Source organism: Mastigoproctus giganteus, chromosome 4 (genome assembly GCF_048544385.1).
Source record: "Mastigoproctus giganteus isolate SK-2022 chromosome 4, ASM4854438v1, whole genome shotgun sequence".
Classification (NCBI taxonomy): domain Eukaryota; kingdom Metazoa; phylum Arthropoda; class Arachnida; order Uropygi; family Thelyphonidae; genus Mastigoproctus; species Mastigoproctus giganteus.
The window spans coordinates 141,333,640-141,346,455 of record NC_143578.1 but is presented as its reverse complement, the minus strand read 5'-3'; the positions used below and the strand labels follow the sequence as shown (position 1 = coordinate 141,346,455).

The window sequence follows — 12,816 nt, the reverse complement described above, 5'->3', positions numbered from 1 at the left end:
TTTTTTGCAGGAATATTAATGAAATAATGAACTATTTAGAAATTATTTGTTCATTAAAATACTTTTTATTGATTCATCAAAGAGGAGTCTCAAAGGTATGTACAAAGGTATTTATGTTCATTATGTACTTCGTAATGAACATAAATATGGGTCAATTCCAGTAGCAAATTCTATGCATTTGAAAGAAACATATGAGAACTTGAAGAAGTTGCTCACAAATATTGAGAGTGTTGAACATGGTTGGTTGGTTGGGCTGTGCTATCTTTAAAGTGAGGCAGGTTACTAGGAAAGCAGTCTGACTACACCAATGCCTTGTGTTTTGCATGAGTGGGGCAGTTGGGCAATGAGTAACCGCTGAGATATCAAGGTATGGCCAAAGAGAGGCAGTTTGTGACCTGGATCAAAGAATAGTTCATAATCTTTCAAAAAAAATAGTTTAAACCCAAAACTGTCCTCTTTCCACATCAAACTGTGTTAACATTAGTAGAGGCATATGACGCAAGAAAGCAAGCTTACATGATACAGCATCAGCCAAAAAAAAAAAAAAAAAAAAAAAACCCATTCCCATTTCACCCATCTATTCACTCCAAAACTTTATACAGTTCTTTTTCTTTGAATTTATTTAAGCTTATCAACTTCCATGACAAATGGAAGTTTGTTACAACAATCACCTGCCCGTTGGCTAAAGGCACATTACCACACATCTATTCTACAACTCACTATCCTCAATTTGAATTTATGTACCCCCCCCCCCCAAGATTCGTAATCTGAGCAAGAGGAAGAATCCCATCAGCACTGAACCTGCTCAAATCATTCAAGCCCTTATACACCTCAAACAGATTACCTCGCAGGTGCCTAGTCTCCAGGTGCTGCAATTTGCAGAACTTAGCCTTTCTTGGTAAGAACACCCCTTCGTTCCCCCCTCATCAATCTAGCTGCCTTTCTCTGTACTCATTCTCGCAATTCTACATCCTTCCTAAAAAGAGGCCTCCAGACAGGTAAGCAGTACTCAAGGCACATCTTGACTACTGTCTTATAAAAAGTGATAATCACCTTTTCCCTACTAGAAAAATTCCTGTATATCATTGACAAACCCCATGGCCTGCTCTTTTTGTAGTACACTGACAAATGCAGTATTTTGCATTTGTCAATGTTAAACTTCATTAGCCATTTCTCAGCCCATCTGCCCAACTTTTCTAGATCCTGTCGCAGTAGCATACTGTCATTATGATCATTAACAACCCTGCCAACCTTTGTATTATCTGCAGACTTGGACATTAAGACTGATATACCTTCATCAATATCATTTATAAGTATACATAGCAACAATGGGCCCAACAGCGAACTTAATGTTATTAGTGGAATCCTAGTGGATTCCACTAAAACCATTTGCACATGAAGAGCAGTGTCCATTGATTACTACTCTCTCTCCCTCTTCTCCCACTCAACCATCCCTTTATCCATAGCAGCAAACTGGCCTTAATGCCAAACTGCTCCAATTTGTAATAGTCTTCCATGTGCAACAGTATCAAAAGGTAAAGATAAACTGCAGCCATTATCAACCCACTGCAGGATGGAAGCCTCCTCAACAATTCATTGCTGAGGGAAATGGACCATAATCTACCATGCTGGTTCAGTGCGGGTTGGCAGATCGTATTTAGTAGTCAGGGCCTTGAACCCCGGTCTACTCAAAGAGCATGTGCTACTACACTCCCGTTCCTGACCACTTGGCTGCGGATCCAAGTATATGATATCAAAATAATTTTTTGCATCCAGTTCCTTTGTGCCCATATCATAATATTCAATTAAATTGGTCAGACAATACTACCCCTTGACAAACCCATGCTGTGCTTCTTTAACTAGTGAATCCATTATTTTCTCTGAAACAGAAGTTAAACTAACAGGTTTGTAATGAATCGTGTTATCCTTTGATCCACCTTTGTGAATTGGGACATCTGCACATCCCCTGAGTCCAAGGATATTGTCATAATTATGCTAAATGTTTGCTTAGTTTATAACAGGATAGATCCCATCCATCCCAGGTGCCTTTCTTATATTTAACTTCAACAATTTCTCCTCCACTTTGCTCTCAGTTCTTACCAAATCCTTAACCTCCCTGTTAGAGTTTAATAATCTTCTATTCTCCAATTCCCTACAGAATTCCTCATGTATGAATGTAGATGCAAAATACTGGTTCAGTTTGTCAGTGATCTGAGCAGGATCATCAACGTTTGAACCATCAATATCAAGTGGACCAACCTGATTTATCCCCTGCTTTCTAGAGTTCATATGAGTAAAGAATTCTTTGTTATTTTTCTCTGCATCCTTTGCCAAAGATTTCTTGTGATCTGCCTTTGCTTGCCTAACCACCTTTGTGACTTGATTACAGACCAGCTTGTATTGTCATAGTCTTCTGTGTCACCTGCTTATTTATATGGATCCCGTGCATTTTTCTTCTCTTAGATTTTCTAAGAGAAGAAAATGGTCATATGGCACAAGGAAGTCTAAGGCTTATGCTGCACAAGCCAAAAAAAAAAACAAAAAAAAAAAAAATAGTAAAATAATAATAAAATTAAATAATTAATAAATAATAAAAGAAAATGAAATAGACAACCTATGCATTTCCCTTCTCCCATAGCTGACTTTTGAATTTCCCCAAACTGTCAGCCTCAACCACCTATGTAGGTAATTTATTCCAGTAATTTATAAGTCGTTGGCTAAAATAAAACTTCCTGCAATCCAGTCTAAACAACCTCTCCCCCATAACTTGAATTTATGCCACCTATTTCTATAATCATTTATAACTGTGAAAATTTCAGAGTAATTCATTTCACTTTTGCCTCGCAGAACCTACATGACCCCACCTCCCTTTCTATCTGCCTTATCCTTCCTAAATATGTTGTACATACCACACTGAAACTCATGTTTCAGTATGGTATCCCACCTGGATTTCTAGGTGGCACCACATTTCAGTAAACCCTATTATGTCGGCATTACCTGTCCTAACTAGCAGTTCGAATTCACTCATTTTATTGACGACACCTTCTGACATTACTGTATAAACAATTAAGACATTGTTCTTGTATAGTTAACTACCCTGACATACACCCCTTGAAGTTATTTAAGCTTGTTTCCAGCTCATTTGAAACGTTTCTGCCCTCAGAGCACCTTGCTAATATGATCTGGTGCAATAGCAAACAAGAACTCTTGAGGTATATACAAGTGATACTTTGACCAATATCAATAAATAGTTTGTGAAAGCTTTACTTCAGGGAGGTCCCTGCTTCAACTACCTTTGTACTAAATTCCCATGAATCACCCAAGAGAAGCTAAAACAAGGTATTTTTATTGAACCTCAGATTCACAAACTGATGAGTGACTGAGATTTTGAAGGAATTATGATTAAATGAGAAAAACAGGCATGGATTAGCTTCATATCTGTTGGTTGAAAACTTCTTAAGGAACAAAGAGGAACCAAGCTTCATATCTGTTGGTTGAAAACTTCTTAAGGAACAAAGAGGAACCAAACTTCAAGAATATAGTTGAAAATATGCTGTGGCAAACTTCAAGAAGCTGGGTTGCAACATGAGTTTCAAGGTACAGTTTTTTTCACTGACTACTTCCCAGAAAATCTAGGAAGTTTTAGTGAAGAATAGAGCAAGATTTCACCAGGACATTAAAGACATGGAGATTAGCTACCAGGATAGGTGGAATGTCAACATGATGGCTGACTATTGCTGGATGTTGAAGAGGGACTGTAAATTAGAACAATATACTAGAAAATCAAAAAAATGAAATTTTAACCGATTGGAGATCAGTTTTTAAAATGAGAGGTGAGTGTTTAGTAGACTTTTTACTACACTGTCCTTTTTAACATCGTTTCAACACGTATTTAAATATAAAAGGCTGGAAAGAGTAGTATTTTGTTAAATGTCAGAGCGCAAACTCTGCCAAAATTAATAAAAATTTGTGAAAATTTAAATTTTCTTTCGTGACTTTTAAAGAAACTTGATGTGATGGAACAAACAAAAGTTATTTTTGAAATCAGCATTAGAAAATGATTCAGAAGCAGTGATTTTTTTCAAAATGTAGAGTGATGTTTTCCTTCAATTATTTTCATGTTTTGATTATAAGTGCAGTTCTGTATGTATTTTATCAATGAAATGTCTGTCTACAAATAAACAAAATACACTTACCACAGAATCCATACACACACACCTCATTTTGCATACGGATTTGGCCCAGAGTTATCACGAATTATGTTCCAAATGTGTCTAGATTTTGAAGTACATTCACTGTCCACTGATAGACACATATAGGTTTTGCAATTATGATGCCACGTATTATCACCTACAGAGTCACTTGGTCTACAAGGATCAGAAGTATCGTTTTCACTACTATTAGATTCCTTGCCTCTTTCATTAATTTCATTTCATTTCCCTCTTTCATTTCTCTGGACATTTTTTAATCTGCTCTTGGGTAAGACCACAAGATTGCCACATTTAATAACGCAATCTAACTAGCACTGCAGAAATTGTTGAAATACCATTCCATCTATAAAGTTTCACCCAGACTAAACTAAAATGGCACAGTGCAGCAGCATATAGTAGTGGGCATGTTCTTGCACAAACCATAGGGTGATTTGATTCACAAATGTTTGTCACAGAGTAAATAAATGCAAAAACTTGATTAACTGCATAAAAATTAGCTAATTTTATCAAAATTTTACACACAGTCAAATGGAATGCTTTAGCGGTTTTAGATACAGACCTAAAATTTAAAAGAAAAATGTGTTCACAAATAATTTTGATCACATTTATTTGCAATTGTGCATGTTCATAGTAAGTTAAGTAAAATTAAGTGCAACTAGGCATCATATTTTTAAGAGTATACATTATCTATATAATATTGGTGTTTAAGAGTTGTCTGTGGTGTATTTACACCAATATTATATAGTAAGTTAATGGAAAGTTAGGAAATGTCATGGACTCACACTTCTGTAGTTAAAAGGGTTGCAAAACTGCATTAATTTAAATAGGCAAATGATAAAATTGACCATTGCAGCAGTTCTAGTGTTAAATAAGTGCATTGAAAAATTGTGATTTTGTAGATCTGGTAATTAGTTTGAAGTTTTTAGTTATTAGTATCAGAAAAATGATGCAAGGGAAAACATTGGGAATCACCCATGGCTATTTCCATTTTTGTATATCTGTCATTAATAAAAATTAAAAGTTCTATTATAAATTAATGACTGTATTAACTAGCAAAGAAAGGGTAAATGTTTACAAAGATTTGCAAGTTTATAATAGAGCTTGTTGAAAATTAATTATTTATAGAAAAAAAATTTTTTTAATTACTAAATTATAAGGGTATGAAATGTGTCCTTAAATGGAAATGTACTAAAATATTTCAACATAAGTCACTTGTAAAAATGTTACAATTCAAGTTGTTGCCTCTACTTATGACATCAGGATATTAGCATTAGCATTAGTAGAGGCATTTGATGCAAGAAAGCAAGCTTATGCAGCATCAGCCAAAAAAAAACCCACTTCCACTTCACCCCTCTGTTCGTTCAAAATACCTGTCCAGCTGAGCCTTAAACTTATTTAGGCTATCAACCTCCACCACAAGGGATGGAAGTCTGTTCCACCAACCAACCACCCGCTGGCTAAAGGCAAATTTCTGCACGTCTATCCTACATCTGTCTTTCCTCAATTTGAATTTATGCCCTCTCAGGTGATTTTTCTGAGCTAGAGGAAGAATCCCATCAGCACTGAGCATGCTTAAACCATTCAAGGCTTTATACACCTCTATCAGATCACCTCGCTGGTGCCTAGTCTCCAGACACTGTAATTTGCAAAACTTAAGCCTTTCTTCGTAAGAGCACCCCTTTGTTCCATTCACTAATCTTGTTGCCCTTCTCTGTACTCGTTCCAGCAGCTCTACATCCTTCTTGAAATGAGGCCTCCAGACCTGTATACAGTACTCTAGGTGTGGCCTGACCATTGCCTTGTACAAGGGAATAATCACCTCCTTATCCCTGCTGGAAAAATTCCTGTATATCATTGACAATACTCCATGAGCTACTCTTGCAGCCCGTCTGCACTGTCAGAGAACTTCATATCTGCCTGCACAATCACCCCCCCAAGTCCCTTTCATTCTCTACCACTGTCAGTGTAGTACCACAGAGTTGATACGTTGCTCTGGGGTTGCTGTTTCCCATGTGTAGTACTTTACATTTGTCAATGTTAAACTTCATTTGCCACCTCTCAGCCCATCTGCTCAACCTTTCCAGATCCTGTTGCAGCAGTGTAGTGTCAGTAGTGTCCTTGACAACCCTGCCAACCTTTGTATCATCTGCAAACTTGGACATTAAGCTTGATATACCATCATCAATATCATTTATAAATACAGAAAACAATAATGGATCCAACACTGAGCCCTGAGGGACTCCACTAATAACATTAGTCCACGATGAGCAGTGTCCATTGATTACCACTCTCTGTCTTCTCCCACTAAACCACCCCTTTATCCATAGCAGCAATTTGCCTCCAATGTCACACTGCTCCAATTTGTGTAGCAGTCTTCTATGTGCAACAGTATCAAAAGCCTTTCTAAGATCCAAGTATATAATATCAAAGTTATTCCCTGCATCCAGTTCTTTTGTGACTGCATCATAGTATCCAATCAAGTTGGTCAGGCAAGACTTCCCCTTAACAAAACCATGCTGTGTCTGAGCTATAACTGAAGTCTTGTCTAAATGATCCTGCAGTGCTTCTTTAACCAGTGGCTCCATTAATTTTCCTGGAACAGAAGTTAAGCTCACAGGTCTATAGTTACTTGTGTCAGCCTTTGATCCTCCTTTGTGAATTGGGGTCACATTTGCACATTTCCAGTCTATGGGTACCTCCCCTAAGTCCAAGGAAGCTCTCATAATTATGGCTAAGAGTTTGCTTACTTCCTTTGCTGCCTCCTTTAATATAACTGGATAGATCCCATCCACCACGGGTGCCTTTCTTATGTTTATCTTCAACAGTTTCTCCTCCACTTTACTCCCAGTTATTTCAAGATTCTGTAGCTTACTGCTAGAGTTGAATACACCTCTGGCATTCCCCTTGCTGAATAACTCCTCATGTGTGAATGAAGATGCAAAATATTCATTTAGTTTGTTAGCTACCTGAGCAGGATCATCAACAGTTGACCCATCAATATCAAGTGGACCAATCTGATTCATCCCCTTCCTTCTAGAGTTTACATAAGTAAAGAACTCTTTGCTGTTTTTCTTTGCATCCCTTGCCAAGGATTTCTCGTAATCTGCCTTCGCCTGCCTAACCTCCTTTGTAACTTGGTTGCATATCAACTTGTATCTATCATAGGCTTCTGTGTCATGTGTTAATTTGTAAGTATCCCATGCATTTTTCTTCTCTGCCATATGCCTCATTAGTTCATCTGACATCCATTTTGGCCTAAACCTTGAACAATATTTCTTAGTTGGTATGTAAAGCCTAGTAGCTTCCAAGATACGTTCTTTGAATGCTTCCCATTTTGAATTTGCTGTTCGTAACATCATCAGTTGGTCCCACTGTATAGAATTTAAATACTGTCTCAGTCCATCGTAGTCGCCTTTACGGAAGCAATAACCCTTCCCTTTACCCCTAATGGTAGTTACCTCTTTCAGTAAATCCCACTTCAGCACACTGTGATCACTGCCACCTAGTGGTTCATTTATCTGCAGATTCTTAATGCATGAAGAATCACTGCTGATAATCAAATCAAGAGTATTACTCCCTCTAGTTGCCTCCTGAACATGCTGATGTAGAAAACAATCATCCAATAAATCCACAAAAGCCCTGCTAGTGTGTGAGTAACCAGCCCCCAAATTCCAGTCAATATCTGGGAAATTAAAATCTCCCATTATAAGACTCTCTGATTTACTGGCCCACTATTTCCCTGTACAGTTCCTTATTATACTCATCAGAGTCATTAGGCCTATAGCACACTCCTACTCTCAATTTTGATCTCCCAATGCTTATGTCATACCAAACTGACTCTGCACTGCACTGTCCAGCGATGTCGACTGGCTTCACTTCCTTGGTTTTTATGTGTTTCTTAACTAATAGCATAACCCCTCCCCCCTTCCTATCCTGTCTATCCTTTCTGTAGACGTTGTACTCCCCAAATTGCAGTTCTGCATCCCTTATATCTGTGTGACACCACGTCTCTGTTATCCCAACAATATCTGCCTTTGATGTTTTGAGCAATACCTCAAATTCATCAAATTTATTTACTAAACTCCTAGCATTGGTGTACATGCAAGTATACCTGCACCTGTTTCTATTCTTAGCTACCCTAACACAACCCATGTGTTTATTTGTACCGCAATGGCTCCCAGCAGTCTCTGAAATACCATGCATCTTGTTTTTCAGGCTTCTGCTCATTCTAATAGAAGCAGTGCAAGAATCTCTTTCACCTCTGCCAGTGGCTACTGTCAATCTATTGGTCTTTGTCTCCCCCCCAAGCTAGCAGTTTTAAGACCCACCTAACACTGCCTCGATAGCATCAGCAAATATTCTTGCACCCTTTCTATTTAAGTGTATCCCATCCCTGTAGAAGCAATCTCTCCTGTTAACAAGTAGAGTCCAGGCTGAAAAAAATTCTACCCCTTGAGCCTTGCACAATCTTTCCAGGGCCGAATTGATCGGCTCTCATCATATACTCCCTCCTATCGTGTCTGGGCAGAATTGCAGGTGCTTTCAAATTCAACCCTAATTCTCGGCTTTTGTTCAACAGTGACCTGTACTTGTTAAGTAATTCTGCCGGTCTCCTACTCTTAATATTATTAGTGCCAACGTGTACAACTATATCACCTTTTGTGCCCTTAAAAGATGATATTCGCTCTACAACGTCATCAACCTTTGCCCCTGGCAGACATAACCTGGTCCTGTTCCACCTATCATATTAGAGCTATATTAGAGCTGGAAAAGGAATTAGAAAATGTGAATTGGAATATTATCGGTTTGGCTGAAACAAGAAGAAGAAGAAGTGAACCATTTATAAGTTTATCAAGTGGAAATCTGCTGTACACCAATGGAAACAGTGAAAGGGTGAAGGTGAAGGTGGAGTTGGGTTTCTGGTCCATAAAGATTTAAAAAACAAAATTTTGGAATTCAAAAGTATATCACCAAGGGTGTCAACACTAATACTCAAGATTTCTAAGAAGTACAAGCTAAAGGTTATAATGATTTATGCACCAACATCGAGCCATGATGATGAAGAGGTTGAAGAAATGTACACTGAAACTGAGAACCTTCTAGATGAGCAGAAAACCCACTACACTATTATTATGGGGGACTTCAATGCTAAGGTTCAAAAAAGACAAAACAGCGCAGAAAGGGGAACTATAGGAAATTTTGGAATTGTTGAAAGAAATGAAAGAGCCGAAAGACATGGAATTTGCAGAATCTCAAGGATTGTCAGTAATGAACACTTTTTTCAAGAAAAGGGTGAACAGAAAGTGGACATGGAAGAGTCCAAATGGATTAACAACAAATGAAATCGACTTCATCCTCACTAACAGAAGATATATTGTGAATGATGTTACCGTCCTGAATAAGGTAAATGTTGGAAGTGATCACAGAATGGTAAGATGTACACTTGATATAGATGTAGGAAAAGAAAGGAAAAAAACTGACTCGAGTAAATAGTACAAAGGTCTTGGAGATAACAGAAGAGGAGAAAAAGCACTATGTACTGGAACTTAAGAACAAGTTTGAGCTTCTGCAGACTGCTCAGGACCAAGATATCGAAGAGGAATATTACAACTTTCTGAACGTGATAAAGCCCAAGAAAACTATAGGGAAGAAGAAATCCAAAGAAGAATAAATTAGTCAAGAAACACTTGTTATGATGAACCGAAGGCGAAAAATGAAGAGCAAGATAAACACTGACAAGGAAAAAATTCAGTATACTGAGTTATGCAAAGCCATTAGAAAGAGACTCAGAGAGGACATAAGAAGATTTAACACAAGAAAAGTAGAACAAGCATTAAGGGAAAACAAAGAATTTAAATCAGCAGCCATAGGCAGTAATACAGAAAGACAAATTATACTGAAACTGAAGAATAGCGATGGTGTACTTATAAACAGCAGAGAAGGCATAATTCAAATAGCAGAAGACTACTATAGAGAATTATACAAGGAGCGAGGGAATGATGCCAGCATTGGGGAAGATAGATTGCAAATTAGCAACACATACGACATACCCAATATTCTTCCTGATGAGGTAGAACATGCATTGAAGAAAATGAAGAATCAGAAGGCCCCAGGGGAAGATGAAGTTACTGTAGAGTTGTCAAAATTGGGAGGAAGAGACGTAACAACAAAAACTGGCAGGGCACTTCAAAAAGTGCATTAGAAAAGGTGTGACGCCTAAGCAGTGCAATAATGCAATCATAGTTTTGCTGCTTAAGAAAGGAGATAAATTGGAAATTATAGACCAATTAGCTTGTTATCCCACATCTACAAGTTGTTTACAAGGGTAATTACTAACAGATTAGAAAGAATACTTGATGAGAATCAACCGAAAGAGCAAGCTGGCTTTAGGACAGGATTCTCAACTATGGATCACCTTCACGTAATATCACAGCTAATGGAGAAAGCAAATGAATATAAAACACCATTATGCCTGGCATTTGTGGATTATGAAAAGGCATTTGACTCCATACAGCATAAGGCAATGTTTTGGGCACTGGAAAGACAAGGCATAGATACCCCACATATTGTGATTTTGAAGAAAATATATGAGAATGCTACCTCCTTTATTAGACTAGACAAAGACAGTAGGAAATTTAAAATTGAGAAAGGAGTTCGTCAAGGAGACACAATATCTCCGAAGCTGTTTACTGCTGCCCTTGAGGAAGCTTTCAGAAGATCAGACTGGTCGCAGAAAGGAGCCAATGTGAACAGAGAGTACCTAAACCATTTCCAATTCACAGATAACATTATGGTCATAAGCCACGATCCCAAAGAATTGGAGGAAAATCTTAATCAGTTATACACAGTTAGTAAGGATTTTGGACTAAAGATGAATATGGCTAAAACAAAAGTAATGATGAACAAGTATGCCATAGAAAGGAAAATAATGATTGAAGGAGCAGTAATTGAAAAGGTGGAGTCATATACTTATCTGGGACAAGTTATTAGCTGTAATAATGATAAATGGCTGGAAGTCAAGAGAAGAATAAATTTTGGATGAATAGCATTCAGGAAATATAGTCACATACTGAAGAGCAATATCCCAGTTTGTCTGAAACGTAAAATAATGAACCAAAGTATACTCCCACCATGACTTATGGAAGAGAAACTTGGGCACTCACCAAAAGAATGGAAGAGAAGCTGAGAACTACACAGCGAAGAATGGAACAAATTATATTGGGAATCAGACTGATAGATAAGAAGAGAAACACATGGATTAGGCAGCAAACTCAAGTAAAGGACATTCTTATCAAAACTAAAATGGTCCTGGGCAGGACACATAGCTTGAAGACATGATGACAGATGGACTAAGAAAATAACAGAATGGTACACAAGAAGAGCTAAGAGAAAACCTGGAAGACAAAGGCGGAGATGGATAGATGAAATTCATGAGTTGTGTGTAGTAAATGGATGGCCAGTGCTTAAAACAGAAGGAACTGGAAAGTTGCTGGAGAGGCCTTCATCCTGCAGTGGATTGAAAATGGCTGATGATGATGACATCATGAACTTGTTAGGCTTGTTATTCGGTTGATGTTGCTCTCAGCCCATTTAATTTACGTCTTAAGTCCACATCTGAAAATACAACTGAAAGAAAGATAAACTTCCCATAGAACTAGAAAGGATACACAATTTCCAAAAATTTTCTAGAAAAATAAGATAATTTCATAGATCTTTGTGTTGTAATCTTAGCATTAGTAGAGGCATATGATGCAAGAAAGCAAGCTTATGCAGCATCAGCAAAAAAAAACAGATCCCATTTCTCCCCTCCGTTCATTCCAAATACCTGACCAGCTCAGCCTTAAATTTATTTAGGCTATCAACTTCCACAACAAGGGATGGAAGTCTGTTCCACCAACCAACTACCCGCTGGCTAAAGGCAAACTTCAACATCTGTTGTTATAGCTGTAGCTATGCTACATCTGTCTTTCCTCAATTTGAATTTATGCCCTCTCAGGCGATTATTCTGAGCAAGAGGAAGTATCCCATCAGCATTGAGCATGCTCAAACCATTCAAGGCTTTATACACCTCTATCAGATCACCTCGCAGGTGCCTAGTCTCCAGACACTGTAATTTGCAAAACCTAAGCCTTTCTTCGTAAGAGCAACCCTTTGTTCCATTCACTAATCTTGTTGCCGTTCTCTGTACTCATTCCAACAGCTCTACATCCTTCTTAAAATGAGGCCTCCAGACCTGTATACAGTAGTCAAGGCGTCGCCTGACCACTGCCTTCTACAGGGGGATAATCACCTACTTATCCCTTCTAGAAAAATTCATGTATATCACTGACAAGACACCATGATCTACTCTTGCAGACCATCTGCACTGCTCAGAAAACTTCATATCTGCCTGCACAATTACCCCCAGGTCCTTTTCGTTCTCTACCACTGCCAGTGTAGTACCACAGAGTTAATACATCACTCTGGGGTTACTGCTTCCCATATGTAGTACTTTACATTTGTCAATGTTAAACTTCATTTGCCACTTCTCAGCCCATCTGCTCAACTTTTCTAGATCCTGTTGCGGCAGTGTACTATCATTAGTGTCCTTAACAACCCTGACAAC

At 38.0% G+C, this 12,816-nt stretch overlaps 1 protein-coding gene across 2 annotated transcripts in view; it reads right to left on the bottom strand.

Moving 5' to 3' along the window:
- Positions 1 to 12,816, bottom strand: part of LOC150087101 (tRNA (guanine-N(7)-)-methyltransferase) — a 249,410-nt gene that overhangs the window by 66,077 nt on the left and 170,517 nt on the right. The gene's annotated exons all lie outside the window — the stretch shown is intronic.